Below are 20,303 nucleotides of genomic sequence, written 5' to 3'. Positions count from 1 at the left end.
AACAGCTCTCATTTCAAAACTAGATTATCTAAAATTACGTTTAAGTAGCCACTTTAGCTTGTGATATGTGCTGTTTTTATAACCACAGTAGTTTTTTATGATAAAGCTACAACTTTCCATATTTTAGAAATTTCATTAATAAAGGCCACTTTTTCCTTTAATCACTTTGATTTTAATATTTATCAGAGTAAGAAAGTAAATCTTTAGCAATCGAGGGGTTGTATCCATTCAAGGAAATAGAATCACATGTCCCCATATATGCTCCATCACACCTAATATTTGGTGACCCCAAAAGGCATCATGACCTTATTTTTATAAAACAGAGAAGTTACACTCAAACTCAACAGTTTCCATAGGTTACCCAAAGTAGTATAGCTTGAAATGAGAATTATTTTCACCAGAGCTCTTATGTAGTCATAAATATTTTCGTTAAGTGCTCCGTACAGCAACCTGTTTCCAGATGCCACATCTGAGAAAAATCTCTGCTCTTTCTCCTTCTGTCATAACTGCAGTAGCCAGAGTGAATCATAAGTTCAATAAGTGAAGATGGATCTTTTTGCCTCTTCTCTGTGATCCAGTGTTACTCCCCAGAGAGTGGGGCGGAGGCAGCATTGACCATAATGTGCTTAGCTAGAATTACTGGTAAAGGGCACAGAGAGGAACAATTCAAGGTGATAGTGGAGTCAGTCTCCTGAATCCTATAAGCTTCTTGGCTCAGCCCTAGAGTCTGCTGCATCAGTTGGCAAGACTTCCCAGTAAGGGGTTTGTGTGGGGAGACAAGCCTTAACTTCTTTTTAGATTTAAAGGCCCAGACTGCTGCATGATGGATTCTCCTCTAATATCATTAGCTGCACATGCTGCTAATTGTAGTGGCTGCTAATCCATCTGAGCAGCCAAAATGATATTAGCTTTCAATAGGATTTACATATATCCAGGCTTGTTTCTGCATCAGCTAGCAATTAAAGTTTAAACTGTTGAACATGCAGCTTGCTGTAGGCTAAGTAATATTTAATAGCATTAACAATGCATTTCCCTATTCATCTGCGAATCTCTTTACAGGCTCATCAATTCGCCATCACCTTTGTGTGGCACAGCCCACATAAGCTCTTATCCTAACAGCTTCCAGAGGAGGGCACTGTCATAAGAGGACAATAGAAATGCCAGCTGCACATATAAGTATTAGCAGCATAATTTATGTTTCTCTTCCCATCTACTCTCTCTCACACATGGGCACTTCTTAGAGGAGGTGTGGTCGCTCATCCTTTTGGGCCAACCTTTGAGAAAGTGTAAATCAACTTATTTGGACTAAAATCTCTATAGAAGATGAATATTAATTAAAAGGCTGTTCAAATCATTGCAAACCATGAGAAGAATCCAGCTCTTTCAAAGTTCAGTGTAAGCAGGATTAAACTCTTTTGACTGGATTGTTTATTAAAGATTTAGTTGTATGAGATTGAAAGAAATCAGGCTGGAACATGAAGTCCACGAGGGTAGTTTCTTTGTCTGTTTTAGTCACAGCTCTGTCCTTAAGTATCTAGCACAATGACTAACACATAAAAAGTGCTTAGTAAATATCTGTTGAAGTAATGATTGTATAAGACAAATGACACAATTCAAACTGCCTGATCCCAACCCCGTGCCCCTGATGTCTCCTCCCTTGCTCACTGTTACACACACACCCTCTGCCCATTCACCCCTTGCCCCTAGGTCATTTGCCAGTGGGTAGACAAGTAAGGGGTGGGGAGAAAGATTTGACATTTTGTAAGCACTCTTCAAGAAAAGCATCCCTGTCAGGGCCAGGCCATGGGCAGCTTGATACAGTGTCCTTTTGGCCTGTACATCTTCCTGCCTGGGGATCATGTTGGCGGATGCCGAATGGTTGTCCCTGGGGTGCCACTTCAGAGTAAGAGAGTGTGTCGGTTTCCTAGGGCTGCTGTAACGAAGCATCAGAAGCTACGGTGGCTTAAAATAGCATAGCTTTATTGTCTCATAGTGCTGGAGGCCAGAAGACCCAAATCAAGGCACCAGCCAGGCCGTGCTCTCCTGATGGCAGTGAGGGAGACTCTCCTGGCATCTTCCAGCTTCTGCTGTTCGCTGGCCGTCCGTGGCACCCCATGGCCTGGAGATGCCTCACTCCAGTCACATGGCTGCCTTCTTCCTGCGCCTTCCTGTAGTCTTCCCTCTGGGCATGTCTCTCTCTGTACCCACATTTCTCCTTTTCATAAGACACCAGGCATGTTCAGTTAGGGCCCACCTTAAAGACCTCATTTTAACTTCATGACCTCTGTAAAGGCCTCTTTCCAAGTGCAGTCACATTCTGAGGTACTGGGGGTTAGGACTTAAGCATCTCTTTTAAATACACAATTTAACCCATAACAGAGGGCCATGTGCAGTCCAGAAGATGGTAATGGGATATTTTCAGGTCTGGGCAGAGAGGTCAATAATAATTGAATCATTCCTATCATTTCTTGTAGCCTGCATTCTTGCAATTCCCACTTCAAATGACTGTTAATACATAATGCTGTCTGACTATTCTCTGATCATTCCTTGTGCTTAGTAATTTCTCTGTCACTTCCATCCCTTCAATGGGCATTCTATCCAAACATCCTACCTAAATTGCACCCTAGTCTTTTTGCTCTGTTTGCGCACCAGGCAACTTGCTTTCAGTTACATTTGTTCTTTGGTCTTACTACATAGGGATGATTGTCTACTTTATGTAACTGGTCCTGTGACACACTTGGGCCAATTCATTCTAAGAGTTAGCTATTTTATTAGGAACAATGATATCGAAAGGTCATATGAATTTATTTTGTTATTTTATTTCAAAGTAATTTATTGTTTTGGCATTCACATAGAGTATGTAATAAAGGTAACATAGTCCTTGTTACATAGACATTGTCTATTTTGCTTTGAAACACAAAATGCTGAAAACATTCAGCACTCCTCAGCTGGGTTTATCTCTAGGCTATGCAGGATGGATTGGTTTGATGAATAAAACACATTTGTGCTTTATAAGTCATTTCTCCTTTTTTGGAAATTGTTTAGTATAGTTGTGATAAATTTGCTAATTTAGATGTCTTGCAAAGCATCAAAGTCTCAGAACAAAATGCCTCTTATAATATCATGGAACATTGTCCCCAGGGTCTACTCTACATCTATAATTCAACTAAAAAGAAATGTAGAAAGAAGATATATTACTGATGATTAATTAAATATTTTTTAAAATTAAAAATTCTTATCATTTCTGTTGAGCAGAAAAGCTCCAACTCCAGAGAAGGACTCCATATAAATGTCCTCAGCCAGAAGGGACAAGAACAGATGAATGGCTTTCTTCACACTTCTTGTTGGGTGAATCAGTCATGCTGCAGGGTCATTTCAAGTTTGCCATTTTTGTACAAAATCACTTAATAAATTGATTGGCACCTTATCTTGGTGTCAGTGTCACTCCACTTTTAGAGATGTCCAAACTGTTTAAATATCAAAAACAAACTATGGAGGACAACTTAGTGAGAAAAGGTTTGTACTAGCCAAAGATCAAAGGGAGACAGCTGACTGCTGTGTATATGTGCTGTTACCAGAGAAGAAGTACAGTGATTTAGTCAGTGCACATGGTTAGAGATTCTTGGCTGGCCTCAGTGAACAGGGAAAGCAGTTAGAGAAGATGCCAGGACAAGCATGTACAGAAAATTAGAATGACATATCCTAAGGAAAACAAGATTTTCAGCATTACGAAGGTGACTATTAGAATGCACTTCAGGTGAACTATTTTTTAGAAAATTAATGACCCCAATTATGGGCATGTTAAAGGAAAAAAAATCCTTTGAAGTGGACAAGTGTTACAAAATATGAAGCAAAATATCATTACATTAACAATATGATACTTTACTTTGGCATAGATAGGAAGTTTAAAAGAGCTGTCAATAAATTGTCAGTCCATCTTGAAAAGAGAAGGCTCCTGTGGCCAAATTTTAATTTATGAGTATTTTATTAAGTTGGGCTTAGTGTCTGAGTTTTCCACACATGGTCAGTTAGTGAATGTGTAATGTATTTGTTTATTTACTTTATTGCAGATATTCTGGGGAAGATATAGATAAAATATTTAAAAGAAGCAGTATGAGAAATAGCATTCTCCTTTAACTTATATGGGTTATCTTGGATGATTTAATCATAAACTAGTGTATACAGAAAAATATTTTATGACATAAACTGTTTTCAGACCGAAAAGCAGGATTTGACTATAACTTTAAGTAGTCTCCCAAATTAAATGTTTTTTTTTAATCTGACACTCTTCTTGATAAAGTTGTAAGAGGACATTGTACATGTTCACTTTTTCTTTAAAGTGGTCGCTTTAAAAACACAAAGCACTCGTTGTGCGAAGCCTAGCCATGGAAGGAGGGACTGGGTATGATGACTTCAGCCCATGTTCTGGCTGCACTTGTCTACAGAGGATGCTCAGACTTGGGTTAGGCAAAGTTAAAAGTCGTAAGGAAAGCAAACTGTGAGCAGCTGTTCCCCAAGTTATTATGTGTTTGGTTTGGACTTCTACTTCCATGAATTCCTAGGATTCATTTGCAAAACGGTAAGTGAATTGCCTACTTCAAGTATGAACAAAGCATCCAAGGAAAAGAATCTTTCAAAGTCATATGACATGGCCTTTTATAAAATCTCCAGCAACAGAGTCCGCATGCCTGCAATGCCATCCTGTATGCCATCTGACTTAAAAAAATTTGTATTGACATTGGTATTCTTCAGAAGGTGTAAACTATAAGAGTAGGGATTCTGTCCTACTGACTCTAGCATTTAATGTAGTGTCAGGCACCTAATAGGTGTTCAAAACGTGCCAAATATTCGCCCTATGGGTAATTATAATTTACAATGGTTTTTAAGTTTGAGCTAATGGATTTCTTTTCTTGCACACTTTTTCTTCTAATATTTCTCATCCTAAATGCTAACACTGATAACCCAGCTGCTAAGCGGAAAACCTGGGCATTGCCCTTGATTCTCTTCTTACCCTCAGCCTCACACTTAACAAGCTCTGTGATTGCTATCATATCCTCTGTCTCCACAGCAGTTCTGCTGCTGTGCAAGTGTAAACCCCACCATTTCTTTCTTGGACCACTGCAATGGTCCCCAACAAGTTTCTCTATTTTTATTCTTGCCTTTCTTCAATCTTTTCTGTTCACAGCTGCCAGAATAATCTAAATGCACAGAGAGATCATGATATTCTACTGCTTAAACCCTGTTTTGGCTCTCTCAACCTTCACAGGTAACCTACTTCCTTCCCAGGGTCTACAAGAGCCTCTTTGTAGTCTGGCCCTCACCTCTCTCCAATCCAGGTCTGCCCTTCCGTTCATTCACTATAACCCAGCTGTGTTGGTTTTCCTTCAGTTCTTAAAAAACACTGTGCTTCTCTTCCCCTCCTGGCCCCTATTCTTGCAGTTTCTTCAGTGTGGGATGAACTTCCTCTGGCTCGTTGAATGGCTGGCTGCTTCTTACCCTGCTTGTCTTGCTTATTTTTGAAGAAACTGTTCCTGAACCCCCTACCTCAGTAGTTTTCCCTTACATCCCCTCCTCCAGCACTTCATCTGCTTTGCATGTTTTTATAGTCTCATCACTGTAATGCAAAAAATTCATAATTTTTAAATTATCAATTTCCCCTATTACTTTGGAACATGTCTGTTTTCTTTTACTATAGCACCCAGTACAGTACCTGACATACATTAAGTGATCAGTAAATGTGAAAATTTCATCTATTGAATGATAAAACATCCAACTAAATATTACTATATTAGTGTGTGTGGGGGGGTGGGGGTCGTGTAGTTCATAGGGAGGTAAATGGGAAAATTTCATTTTGGCTTAACCACAACCCTTTCTCCATTAATTCACTTACTAATTACCAAATATGTGAAAGCTGTTCTGAGGCTGCTGTGAATTCAAAGAAAGAGAACTGGCTCCTGCCCTCATGCACTTACACCCTGGCAGAGAAGATTAATACATGTATCAGTAACTATAATACAAGTGACGATAGATGGGAGGAGTTCTGGAGGGTTTTTCATTTATGTACTATTTGTAAGCTATTTTTAAAAGAATTTTCATTGGACTATAGATGGTAGTTTCATGGAGAAAAATTACTTGTCTCTGGGTGAATCAGGAGGCTTCGTGAAAAACAAGTGTTGAATTAGATTTCGATGAATATAGAATTTGGAGGTGCAAGCACATTGCGAAAGGGCAGTCACTACACAGGAGTCGAGCAAGGAGTGCACAGCTTACATGGGCAGCACCTGGATGGGGCAAAGCTTGCAGGGCCGCATTGGAAAAGTGAGGCTGACTGAGACTATGTTGTGTTTGTAACTGCCTAGATAAAGAGTTTGTTTTTTGTTTGAATAAGCAAAGGGAAACTGCCGAAGTTTTTGAAGCTGGGCACTGATTTAATTCAAGCACAGTTTAGGGTAGTTAATCTGGAGGTATGAAGTAGGATATGGATTGGAATGGGAAGGAAATGGAAGTAAGGGCAAGTGTTTGGAAACTTCCAGTTCTAGGAAAAGAGACAAGATCTATGGTGATCAGAGTGGGAATGGAGAGAAGGGTGGATGGGGGGGACTGCAAAAGAGATGCACTTATATTGGAAACTCACTGACGGGCTCAAGGTATAGGCAAGGGAGAAAAAGGTAGCTGTGGGAATGATGGTAGAATGGAGAATAAAAGTGTTAGTCTGGTTTCATACAGGAGTTGGGGAAGGGAAACTGAGGGGAATTCAGTCTGAATACTGGAGTGTGAGATGGGGGATTACAGTTGGGGTAAGGATTATGATGAGGAGATTTTGAACTTGATGTCCTATTTCTACATTGGACAAAGGAAAGGTAATACCTCCTAATTCACTCCCCTCTATTTATTTTATGAGAAGCAGCCTGGGAGATGAATCATTTCTGATTTCTGTGTGAATCTGGCAAGTGGGGTCAAATGAATGAACTTTGACGTAGAATCAGGTGACATAGGTTGAAATCCTGATTTACTGCTCACCAGCTTACTGCTTCCTGGTCACCACGTGACCTCCTCAAACCATGCCAACTCTCTAGCCTCAGTTTCCTTTCCCACAAAATGGGAACAAGTCCATGATTATTGTAATCTCGAGGACTAGTGGAAGAATTCAGTGAGATCATGTATTTTAAAGTGTTTTGTAAATCCTCTTGGGAGGGCGGGATCTGGGGATATGTCACGGAAACTCCAGGTGTATGTCTGTGATAGGTGTTGGGTATTGGCGATTCGTTATATTATGTAGTATAAAACTGCTTTAGATAATTATAACTTTTAATAGCTTTTATAGTGTTATTGTCCCTAAATACAATCATTAAAAAAAAACGGGGGGATAGGGGTTCCTTCCTTGGTCACGTAATGTGACGTTTTTCTTTAAAAATGCTTTGTTATATGAAAGTTAAGCAACTGAAGAGACTTTCAGACGTTAACTATGGAAAAGGTAAGTAAGCTGCGCGGTCACGTTCTCTCTCCCGCCGGCCGCGGGAGCCAAGCTTTCCCGCACTGCCTCCCTGTGTCCGCGGAGAGAAGCGCGGGCTGTGCGCTTCCACCTAGTTAAAGCGCTGTATCTGCTTGGTTCAGGCATGCAGACCTTAGGGGGTGCTGACAAGGGACGGGCTCCGAGTGCCAGCAGCAGAGCTCCTTGCCAGGCTCAAATAGCCCACAGTACTCTGCAGAGGAAAAATGAATGCGGCTGGCAAAACCTCCCTGAATCTGGGGCAGAACTCAGGGGTTATATTTATTTTTAAAAAAAGTATTTAGAGAATAGCCTGTTTCTAAACCTCCCTTACTGTTGCAAGAAATTTCACTCCTTTTGAAGTGAAAGCATTCCAAAATGAGAGATGTGAAGAGTTATTGCAACCATAGAACATGGGGCAGACTGCTTAAAATAAATAAGCACCATGTCCACTCCCAAATAAATGGCTTTTGTTTGAGTATCGGGTGAGTTTGATAAGGGTGGTGTTACAGCATTTAATGAGGTGCAAGGGAAAAATGGCTTTCATAAGTTCACCTGACTGTCATTAATTCTCTCCTGTGTTGCCTTTCCCCCAAATAATTCCACCCTTGCAGACCTACTTCTGGATACTTCAGCATCCTTAATAGCAGAAGTCAGGGCATATATTGATAACAGTCTGCATTTGCTGTGGGTATAAATCCATCTATTTTATGTACCAAGAAAAGCTACGAAAAAGGGGGAGGGACAAGAACACTGTGTGTAGACTGTTCTCATCGGTATGTAATAGCCTGCTGGAGTCCACAGAGTCTCTTGAATGAGCTAGACATTAACACACACACACACACACACATTTCCCAGAGCCATAATCTTTCCTTCTTTCCACATGTGGATTTTATACCTTGGGCATTTTAAAAAAATCAATAATCGTCCTGTTGATTTCCTTCTCCTCTTGTTAGTCATCCCCTTCGGTAGCAAAGTTGGCTGAACACATTTCCAGTCCCATTCCCCTCATTAGTATTAATGTAGTGATCATCATTCCCTTCCTTGGCTCCTTAGGCTTGCTTCAATATTTACACATGAGCCAGAGTTGATTGAGCAGGTATAATGAGCCTTCAAGATCACACTGCACCAAGTGGGTGAAGACTTGTTTCCACTGAGTGGAGTTTTTTGTGGAATAAATGATATGTCTTATAATTATCAATGGAAATGACAGGCAGTGTCCCTGGTACTTGTAACACCTGCCTGCATCGAGGTGGCAGCTGTAGTGTTACCCAAGCTGGACTGAGGATCTGCCTCAGCCATGAAAAATGGGAGCGCCCTTTAGCCTTCTCCAGCCTCTGCTCAAATTATTATTTCATTCTTTTTAAGGAAAAGATCCCTCTTTGGTCACAGGCCTTTTATATATTCTTACCAGACTGGGGAGACTTTTACTTTAGGCTTTCAGAAAGTACAGTTTTATAGGTAAACAGCTTCTGTGGAAGTTTTTCTATTTATTTTCTGATAAAATAAGACAATTTTCCTGCCTTCATCAAACACCTAATTCAACAGACTTTATGAAGCACTTGCTACTTGCCAGACATTTTGTAGGAGCCGGAGCCCCGTTCAGTTTATTCTCTCTTCCCAGAATAAAGTTGAAGTGTGAATTGGAGACAGAGTTCTTAAAACATGGGGACATTCTAGGAAGCATGAACCTAAAAGTTTGCTTGACCTAATTTCAGAGAAAGGGGAAAAATGAACATATCTTTTCATCTCTAACAATATTCTTGTGGTCTCAACCAAGGCACTGAAATTTTCTAGAGAAAAATTTTCACAGATTTTGACACAGATCATTTTTCAAAATAAGGAGAGCTCCTCCTTTTGACTAATATTTGCCCCCTAAGAGTGGAATGTTTGTATGTCTAGACATCTGTCCTCCCTATCACAGGAGAGCTAGACTTTTTCTCATTGCTCTAGGTTTTGAAGATTTGTTTTTATCCTTGGCATCTCCCCCCATTAGCACTGAAGCTGCAGGGTTGCCTCCCTGCGGAGAGTTCTGAATGTTTCCCTACCGCACAGACAGTGTCCTCTCCCCACCCAGCCGGCATTCATCTTCCTGGAACACTCAGGATACATCTGTATTCAGGGCTAATTGTGTTCATCCTGCATTCATTACCCAGCCCTGGCTAGAGCTCCTGCCCATTTTTGTTTCTGTCTGCAGCTCATAAAAGAAAGATCCAACGGGACAGTTTAAATCCCACCTTCGTGCTGGAGATCCGGACCCAGAGGAACAGAGGGAATTGGGAGGCAGTTTTATTTGCAAAACTGTGATTAAAAACTGGTACAGGGGAAAGAATAAAATTGGAAGGGGAGAGTATGAGAAAGAGGCAGTGTGACCGGAAGGGTGAGAGACCAAGCAAAAGAGCTCTGGGTTCACACAGCTGGAGCCCACAGTGGGCCCTGCAGTCTGGGGGCTCCTGACGGACCCCACCTTCCCAAGTATGGGGTGCTGACAACCTGCATTCAGCTCTTCTGAATACCCTAATGTTTTAGCCTCTTCAGGGATAAACATTTTGTGGAATAATATTCCAGTTTTAGAATCGAAAGGATGTTAATAATTGTCAATTCTAACTATCTCCTTTCAGAGGTAGGAATACAATGCATCTAAAAAGTTCCTAAGATGTGTAAATTTGCAAAGGTGGCTAGTGGCAGAGCCTGTTCTCTTGATTCTCAAGCCAGAGCAATTTAGCTGTTAGAGCCAAATGAGTGGATTCAGGCTTCTGTGAGGTAGATGGAGGCAGAAGCAGGTAACCCCCAAATGAGCAAAATAGCTCATGGAGTAGAAGTTCCAAGTGCAAAGTTCCTTGACTAGGAACTAGACCAGGCTAACAATAAGCCAGAATCATAAATATAAATGGAAAAGAACTGTCTCAAGTGTCTTCCTCAGCTGTCAGTAGCTGGGATATTGGGAGGGGAATATTTGTATTTTCCTGAGGGAAAAAACCCTTCTCTGCTCTCCAGGAATAGTCATTAGCTATTGACTGGTTGGTTTGTTGATTATTTATCACTCATCCATTGCAGATTTATGGAATGCTTGCATTGTTCAAGTTCCTAAATCACACAAGTCCTTTCTTTAAGAAAATCATAGTCTTTTATAAGACATATTCTCAAATAATTAAAATCAGTTCAGCAAAAAGGTATCCTACAGTATGGGAGAATATATTCATAAATGACTTATCTGATATGGAGTTAACATCCAAAATATATAAAGAGCTCACATGCCTCAACACCCAAAAACAAGTAACCCGATTAAAAAATGGGCAGAGGATTTGAACAGACACGTCTCCAAAGAAGAGATTCAGATGGCCAACAGGCACATGGAAAGATGCTCCACATCGCTGATTATCAGGGAAATGAAAATTAAAACCACAATAAGATATCATCTCACACCAGTAAGGATGGCCAGCATCAAAAAGACTAGGAACAACAAATGCTGGCGAGGATGCGGAGAAAGGGGAACCCTCCTACACAGCTGGTGGGAATGTAAATTAGTTCAACCATTGTGGAAAGCAGTATGGAGGTTCCTCAAAAAACTAAAAATAGAAATACCATTTGACCCAGGAATTCCACTCCTAGGAATTTACCCAAAGAAAACAAGATCCTTGATTCAAAAAGACATATGCACCTCTATGGTTAGCGCAGCACTATTTACAATAGCCAAGATATGGAAGCAACCTAAGTGTCCATCAGTAGATGAATGGATGAAGAAGATGTGGTACATATACACAGTGGAATATTATTCATCTGTAAGAAGAAACAAATCCTACCATTTGCAACAACATTGATGGAGCCAGAGGTTATTATACTCAGTGAAGTAAGCCAGTCGGAGAAAGACAAGTACTAAATGATTTCCCTCATTTGTGGAGTATAACAACAAAGTAAAACTGAAGGAACAAAACAGAAGCAGACTCACAAACTCCAAGAAGGGACTAGTGGTTACCAAACAGGAGGGATGGGGGAGGGTGGATGGAGAGGTAGGTCAGAGGGAAGGCAGTACAGCACAGAGAAGACAAGTAATGACTCTACAGCATTTTACTATGCTGATGGACAGTGATTGCAATGGGGTGTTTAGGGGTCTTGATAATATGGGTGAATGTTGAAACCACAATGTTGCTCATGTGAAACCTTCATAAGATTGTTTATCAATGATACCTTGATGAAAAAAATCAGTTCAGTACCCCAATTATGAAGTTAAAGTAGTTGGCATTATCAGCATGCATTCTTTGTTTCAAATAGCCTATCCCACAAAACTATATTAATTATTTTTTAAAAGGGGAGGGGAATTAGGAATCTTCCCTTGGCCCAAAATTGCTTAGTAGAGAAGTTTCCTGATTCTAGAGGATGTAGTCTGTGAGCTAGGCAACATGATGGACTTTATTATTTCATTTAATTACTCTTATCTAAGATACTTTGGCCCATTTTACAGATAAGCATATGGATGCTCGAAGAGTCGAGTGACTTTCTCATGGCCTCTAATTTGAAGTGACAGAGTCAGAATTCAAGTCTAATGAGTCCCATTTCCTCCTCTGTCCAGCATGAGGTCTTGGGATAACTGTGATTGACTGGTGAGCTGATCGCTCTGAGTTGGCAATTGCTGTCTTTTCCAGATGATGGGCTGGGAATGTTATGGAGACTGGGCTGGAAAACTTGCCTAAAATTAAATGGTTTTGCTATATTAAAATAATTTATTCATTCAATATCAAATGCTCTAGTTGTGCCAGTCCTGTACTATGTGTTAATTCAAGGATAAATTAGAAATTTCTCTTTCTCTTAAAAGGTTCATGGTCTCTTGGGAGTGGCAGTGACCTGGGTATGTATACAAGCATATGCACCCAGTGTTCTGTGACTCCACAATAAATTGGTATGTATTCTCCTGTGGGTGGATAAGGGAGGGAATGATCCATTCTGGGTGGGAGTGAGAGCAGGTATGAAGAACGATTTCACAGAAGTACATGAAAATGAGAACAGGGATTTGAAAATACCTCCACAGTGCCTAGCTCATACATTGCCATACATACTTATTATTTTTGGTGTGAGAACCGGGAAGGACTGAAATGGATATATTACATTTATTTAATTCCACTCCCTCATTTTCTTTTGGTCCATGTTTGTTTCTATTTGGAGCCATAGAAATGTGATCTAGATCTTGTATCTGGGCAGCTTTACCTGCTTTAGCCACTTAGGAAGCAGAACAGAGGACACAGAGACCACCAACTCCTTCAGAACAAATAGTTAGATTGGATTTGAAATCTCTCCTTTCCTCCTCTCTTGTTCACTGAGTGCTACCTTCTCCACCTCTATCATAACCTCCTCTTCTGAAAAATTCACATAGTAGATGGAGAAGAAAACTACCAATTACTAAAGATGAGAGCAAGAGCTGACATGTGGAACCACTCTGGTGATTAGCCACAAGTGCCTGTGTGTGTGTGGTTTCTTTAAGTCACTGGGAAAGCTTTTAAAGCGTGTAGAAACAAGAGTCCTGGAGATTTACCGAAAGCCCCAGCCATCACCAGCTGACACTTGAAAGAAACTGAAGTCATATATCCACCCCAGAAAGAGATGGGGAAAGGACAGCAGCAGGGGGCCAGCTGCGCTGGGTATTTTTTGTTTTTGTTGTTCTTCCCTTAAAAAAGTACGTCATAGACATCTCTTCATCAGTCATTCCCCACAATTACACAAGCATGCTGGTCACTTATTTCCTTGTTTTCACATGCATTCCTGTATGCTAGTGTGCACATACACACACATGCACACATACACACACTTTCTCTCTTTTAATTTCTCCCTCTGTACTCCATCCTGTCAACTTCCCTTGTAACATTTCTTGTCTTTCAGCAATGACTTGAAGCCACAGCAGCATAGAAGTTGGAAAATTGTCATGTTTAGGTGGTGGGGGCATCTTCAGACACAACTTGAGACTGAGTCCACTCTGAGAATCACAGATCTCATTTATTGTCTCTACCAGTATTGAAGCCATTTGCCGTAAGACTTTCTCCAAGAAAATAGAGGTAAGAGTGGCCAACATACTACTTAAGGACAAATGAGCCCAGTCTAAAGGGCGTGTGGTAGAGGAGGATATATGCATGCACACACATGCACACCTTTATTATCTTTCTTATCAAGTATGTGTGAGGTCACTAAAGTAACCCCAGTTACAGGCAAGGTGTCTGTTTCTCCTTAAAAAGACAATCCTGGAGTAAGAAGTTGATAGTGTGTCTTGGTCACAAATCCAAATTCCAGTGGGAGAGTGTTTGGAGCCCAGATTGGATCTGATAACTTCCTGATCCAATCAGCTATGACCAAGGGACTGGGTCCACAGAGAGGAAACAGAGACAACAAGAGCCTAGTCCTGCGTGTTGTGCAGGAAGGCAGTTTCCAGAGGGAGGCAGCTCTTTGAGACACAACCTAAAGGCATTTGCCACAGGTGCATGTTAAGAGTCCTGACGTTGCTTCTAATAACCAGAATACCTCTGGTAATTTATTCACCTTCTCTTTGCCTTTTTTCCTGCATATTTAAAGCAATAATTTGAAATAGATGGTATTTAAGCTCCCTTTCAGCTGTAAAAAGCCATAAGCATGCCCTATGTATTAACTGCTCTTCTTTTTCAATTGTAGCTCTAACTTCTGTTTACATATGTCAAATTGAACCCAAGAGTTTATCTCAGTTCCCTACTAAGCTCCTACTAAAATGATAATGAAGAATAAAAAAAAACATACACTCAGAAGAATTACAAAACAGGGTTGGAAAGGACAGCAAGGGAGAGATGTCAACAAAACTCTGGAATATAGAAAGCTGATGGACAAATGATAATTGAATTGGCAGAGCAGAAGACAAAAATCTCAGCGAAAAGAGGTCAACAAGAAGGTAGCCAGTCTGTCCACAGAATACCTGAATATTGCAGGAAATAAGGACACTAGTTACCTCTGAAGAAGAGGGTACATAAGAAGAGTGCAAATGTGAGTGTTGGTTGACAGTCTTTATACAACCCCATCCCCCCGACCCCCCCCACCCCACAGCTCTCAGACACTCAGCTCCTTGCCCCCAGTGAGCTAGGAGACTGGAGATATATTTCTGGAGAAACTGGATCAGAGAGGCCCTGGATCCAGACTCTGAGCAGGCAGGGGGTAGGTACTGTACCAAATCCCAGGAGACCTGCTGGGAAATCCTCCTTCTGACCCAGACCCTTTCCCCTTGGCTTCCAAGAATGGTGGCAGCCAGGCAAGGGATTGGAGGGTTATTTTCTGGAGAAATTTAATGACTCACAAAAAATGATCTACACTCACCATTTGTGGTGCCCTATGAAACAGCCAGGTTTTTTCCTCCATAACTACCCTTTGATAGACTCCACCATGCCTCAGAGTGTTCGATCAGCTTTTTAGTTACTCTTTAAACAGTATGAACAGATAGGCAAAGATCTTGGGGCATGTGAGAAAAGCCAGAGACAAAACCAGTGAGCAGAAAAAGGCAGTCAGGGTATTTGGAAATAATACAGTAAGTAGGAGAAAACATACAAGAAAAATATCAATATTATTTTTCAAGAGATGAGAGAAGATATCACATGGTCATAGAAAAAAAAGAAAGCAAAAATCAACATTCACAGAATAAGAAATAACTCTGGGAAATAGTGCTGGGTATGACCCAGACAACACATTCAGGGGGACAGTTGACAGCTAACATGGGAGAAAAAGTACAAGGGGAGAATAGAAGGGAATAGAGAAGAAAATTAGGAAAAATAAACAATAAACCACTCCAGGTGTTGCAAAACCATAGCAGCAGACAGGCTGGAGTGCAGAGGATCTGCTCTCAGTAGCGTCATCACACAGTGGTGCCATGGGAGATGGTGCTGAGCAGGAGGCCTGGTGGGACTCTCCATTATCTTCCTCATAAGTCATATGCAGACAAGCTGGCCCTTTGGACTAAATGAACCTCTTTTGCTCATAGATAATTAGGGGCGAGGACAAGACTACAGATGATATTGGATTTCTGCTACTTTAGCTGTGCAGGTCTAAGCCATCTCTAATTTGTACTCCAACCTGGTAGATTAGTTTATACTATTTAAATATATCAATTCTTTATCTATCATGTTTTTGGAAAATATTCTTTCTTGGCCTTCAAGTTGTTTGCCATTTTGACATATTTATATGGACTTCAAATATTTATGAAGTTCAATCTTTTGAATTTTTCTTTTGTGATTTCTTGGACTACTTTTGGACTTTGACTTTTCTAACTATTTTAAGATTAGAGAACCTGTTGCCTTTGTTTGCTGGGCAAGACATTCTGATACAGGTCACAGTACTAGCAAAGAAATATAGTACAGATCAAATCAAACATCAGCTGGAAGTCTAATATACCTAAAGCAGAGAATCAAGTAAATTCTAGACTTGCTAACAATTCCATCTGTCAGGTAGTAAAGGGAGTGATGCAGCGTCCACTATTTTCAGCTCTATTATCCTCAGAAAGGAATTGCTTAGTAAATTATGACAATTTTGACAAAGTGACCATGGTGCCTTAGCAGCTCTGATAGGGTGGTGACAGCTCGGCATACTAACTGCATGTTATGAACTAGAGGTGGCAAAATATGATATGCAAGCACCCTCTTCCTAGTTCTAGGCCAATGGCTGCCATCAGCAATTTATAAAAAATGTCCTTTTCTGCTGAGCTTGGAAATAGTTTTGAATCCTTCCCAACCCAGTTCTTCAGAGAGCCACTACCAACAGATCAAGCTGACAGAATGCTTATTTTCCATCCCTTTTCTAATGGCAAGGGGGCAGATTTTTAGTCTCCAAACATATAAAGGATAGGAGACTAATTACCATAGCAAAATGTATGTCCCAATTCTTCATACACTCATGTAGCACTTGTCACATCTAATTACAATGGATTCTTTACACAGCGGTCTCTCCTGGTGGGTGGTGAGGCCATCAATGATCGGGACTATGACTTCCTTGTATCTGTGATATTTCATATAGGGCCTTGTGGTACATCAAAATCATTCAAAAGTGCTGAGTTGAATAGTGCTGCTAATAAATAAGAAAACATTTTATATATTTACTTAGAAATTTATATATCTGAAACTATTTTTGTATACATTGTTTCATCTGATTATATATTCTGCTAATTTCAGAAGGGAGAAAAAGGCTCCATCAAAATAGCTAAGTGACTAGTCTTTGAAAATAATGTTCAGTTTATGGCTAAAATAGGGCATGAGGGCATGATCTTTTTGTGGTTAGCAATCAAGGTTTTTCCACAGAAAACATAACTTAGGAAGGGAAGATAAGACACACAGGCTAAATATTGGAGAATAGCTCACAATGTGGCAAAATTGGTCTTTCGGGCTGACCTCATTTTCTCTGATGTGGGTCAAATTGGTTAAAGCATTGAACATAGTGTGTAAAAGATACTAATGATGTCCACTAAATTGAAAGATAAATTGTTTCTGCTCCCTTATCTATGTAGATAGAAGGATATTTTTCCCCACAAGGAAGTAGTCATAACCCAGGCCAAAGTGTGGGAACTCCCAAGAGCATTGCTGGCCAGCTGCACAGCAAAACCGTGTTACCGCTTGCATGGGAAGTGCAGGTAATTCATTCTCATGACAATGTTGAGACAGAAGGGCTGAAATGAAAACAGTAGTGAGTGATGTGGCACTGCTTGGCCTTTTTCACTGGGGAAATGTGAATATGAGAGAAAGTAATTTAAACAGAAGTAAAATGGGGGTGCCTTTAGTCATGAAAATCCCTGAAGCTCCTAGTCATTCTTCTGTACCGTGCAGCTCCCATGGTTCCTGTGCCCCAGAGCCGAGTTATCTGGGCTGGCTGAACTAGGACAAAGCAAGCAAACAGGAAAACAGTGACAGGATCATAGCCTCAACAGCACTGTAGCATAACAATCAGAATAGACTTCAGATAACTTCACGTTGACGTTGATACTGCAGGAAGATTAATTTAGTGGCTCTTCTTCATTATCGTGGATTGAAAAGGGGAGAGAGGAACTCTAACCAAAGATTGATGGTTAAAAAATCTGCTCCAAAGATCTGGTGCAACTTTATAACGTTCTGAGCTGCAGCAGGGGTGATATGAATGAATGAAAGAAGGGGTGGCAATGTCACTGCTACAAAGGGTGTGAGATGGGGCTTGGGAGCTGTTACGGGTATGTGGGGGGGAGAGGGAGAAAAGTCTCCCCCACCCCACACCATGGCTTGATTTTCACGATCAGATGCTCATGTTAGTGTTAGACAAACAACTCTCAAGTAAGACTTGACTTTTAAAAAGGAAATGAGAAAGCATTCTGCATATTTTTTTCCTCACTTGGTAGCTATTTCCTTTTCTCCACATTCTTTCATCATTAAGAATATGTAATTAAGAGAGTCAGCACAATGTAGGCACAGCAGTGAATTAAGTTGGGAGTGCCAAGTTCAAGTTCCAGTTCTGTCCTTGAATAACTATGACTTACCCTTTCCAAGCCTCAGTGTCCACAGCTGAACAATGAGTTTGGGCTGGCAGTCTCTAAGGTCTGTTTCATTTCTGAATTTCTGTATTGATTTCTCTACAGGTTATAATATTTCCTTCTAACATAAAATATGAAAATATGGTATTGCTATAAAGGGTGTTGCCTCCTAAAAGTGTACAATTTTCTTTTGACCTTTATCATTTTATTGGCATCTACCTTTATCAAAAAGCCCTTTAGGTTTAAAGACTTCCATAAATTCCAGTTTGTGAATCCAGGGAAATGGAAAGATCAGAAGAATAATTTAATGCTGTTACAGGCAGTTGAGCAGGCCAGAAAAACAGAAAATGAAGCTAAGTCAACAAGCAAATGGTGATGCCACACCAGCTAAGGGGTGTTTTAGAAGGGAGATAATGCCACTAGGCCAAACCGTAGGGCACATTAAAACCAGGAAGGACATCAGCACAGGCCTTGAATATGGGTGAATTTTAGCTCATTTCTTCTTTAGTCCTCTGGCAAAATTTCTATTTGTCAAACTGAACTAAGATTAAAGTAACAACCAGTGAGTAATGAGAGAAGGAAAAATAATACTTGCCCTGATGATTTAACCTGGAACTATAGCAAGTCATGAAAAACACCATTGAGTGTTTTCCTTTGTGCCACCCTTGGGGCAGATAGATTCATGAGAAGTAAGGACCCCCTCTGTCTAGCTTCTGTCCACGTCTCTTAGGATCATTGAGATAAAAACTTTTGTAATCCTGGAAACAAATCACTTATTCCTCAATTAGGACTAAAGTTCAAAATGCAGGTATTCCTGCATTTTATAGTTCACAATATAGGTGGTGGTGCTTAAATTCATACTAAACTGTGAGTGAATGATAGAAGATTTTTGCCTAAAAGTAGGTTTTGATGGAGAATACAAAGCTAGAAAGGACTTTGTCTCTGAAATCAGGAAGAATGATATACAGAGAAGAAAAAAGGTCATTAAAGGAGGGAGACTGGGGGCTTCAAGCAGCTAGCTTGCCTGCTGTGTACTCTGCATAAACTAACTTACTTGATTCTCTGATTAGTTTTGTAGGCTGTCCTCAGGAAACATTTGTTTTAATGATTTCTGTTAATGAATAAAGATTTCTAGATCTTTTTCTCCTCTTGAAGTCTTCTGACTGAGGCATCAGTCCTGTTGCTTCTCTGTTGGTGGAAATAGAATGGATAAGATGACTGCTGGAAAAAAACAAGGAGGAAAAATTCCAAGGGTGCTTCTCCAACTCATTAAACCCATGTTGTTCTCCCAACTTTCTGTTTCTCTGGGCCTGCCTGGATGGAACCTCTCCAGGAATAAATGCTTCCACATAGGAAGAAATACCTGAGAGTCAAGACTGTTGAAAAATGAATCGGTAAATGCACTAACTTTCTGGAGAAATAAATATATGCCTTTGTTAAGTACCAAAAACGACTTGATTATTGGACTTTAAAGACTTGCCTTGAAAGTAGCAGGTAAGTCCTCTGAGCCCTGAAACACTGTTCTTTATCATTGTTAATGGAAAATCCATAGTGCGAGCTAAGAATCTTTTTTTCGTAAGGGGAAAAAAAGATGAGTTCAGCTCATGTGTGTTTTGAAAAGTAGCCCGGACGCTGCTTCCTAATGACGTCTTAATGTAAAGTTATCAATAGAAGAGAGGAAAAAAACATTCGGACAATGCTTTTGAAAAAACGATGACCCAGGAGTGCCGGCCTGAATGGATGGGGTCTTCCGCTCAGAACTGCAGCAGGCCTTGTTGGTATTTGTAGCTGTCTTTAAATAGTCATGAGAGTTAGTTAAGCATGTGAAAGAAATAAGGTCAAAGCTTTAAGGAGAACAGGATGAGGGAAAAATCGTTCACATGGAAAGCGTGAGCACTGGCGCAAGCGCCGCCCTTCTGCGGACTGCCGGGGCCTCAGCAGAGCCGGCGCAGTGAGGGCGCGGACGGCGAGAGCGGAGGAGCCCGTCCGCAAGGTACAGGGTGCTGCTGCTGCTGCGTCCATCCGCAAAATGCATCTTGAGGTCTTAGCCAGAAGACTGGACTTGGGGTTACCAATTTCTGTTTCCAAAAATTCACCAATTTGGTGAGTAGGAATGGAATTGGATTTTTAGAATTTTTATTTTGAAATAATCTTAGGTTTACAGAATTGTAAAGATGGCCTAGAGAGCTCCCATATACCTTCCACTCAAGTTTCTTCTAATGTTATCATTGTAGACAGGCATAGTACAGTTATCAAAACTAATTCCATTGGTCTGATGCTATTGATTAACAACAGCCTCATTCTTCTTTTCCAGAATAATTTTGCCTCTTT

The 20,303-nt window shown here is 40.5% G+C and overlaps 2 long non-coding RNA genes across 4 annotated transcripts in view; both read left to right on the top strand.

The window, feature by feature from the left end:
- LOC130683805 (uncharacterized) overlaps positions 1-5,600 on the top strand; it is a 175,684-nt gene extending 170,084 nt beyond the window's left edge. For all 3 annotated transcript variants that reach the window (XR_008997793.1, XR_008997794.1, XR_008997792.1), the window contains one exon: positions 1,060-5,600. This is a non-coding gene — a long non-coding RNA (uncharacterized LOC130683805). The remainder of the gene's footprint in view (positions 1-1,059) is intronic.
- A 7,866-nt stretch (positions 5,601-13,466) lies between these two features.
- LOC130683937 (uncharacterized) lies at positions 13,467-17,366 on the top strand. The gene is made up of 3 exons (XR_008998071.1): positions 13,467-13,533; positions 14,141-14,482; positions 17,299-17,366. It is a non-coding gene; the product is annotated as an uncharacterized LOC130683937 (long non-coding RNA).
- Positions 17,367-20,303: the final 2,937 nt, after the last annotated feature.

This window comes from Manis pentadactyla, chromosome 5 (genome assembly GCF_030020395.1).
Source record: "Manis pentadactyla isolate mManPen7 chromosome 5, mManPen7.hap1, whole genome shotgun sequence".
NCBI classification, from domain to species: Eukaryota; Metazoa; Chordata; class Mammalia; order Pholidota; family Manidae; genus Manis; species Manis pentadactyla.
Note: the sequence above shows the minus strand (reverse complement) of the source record. Positions and strands in the feature narration are given on the sequence as shown.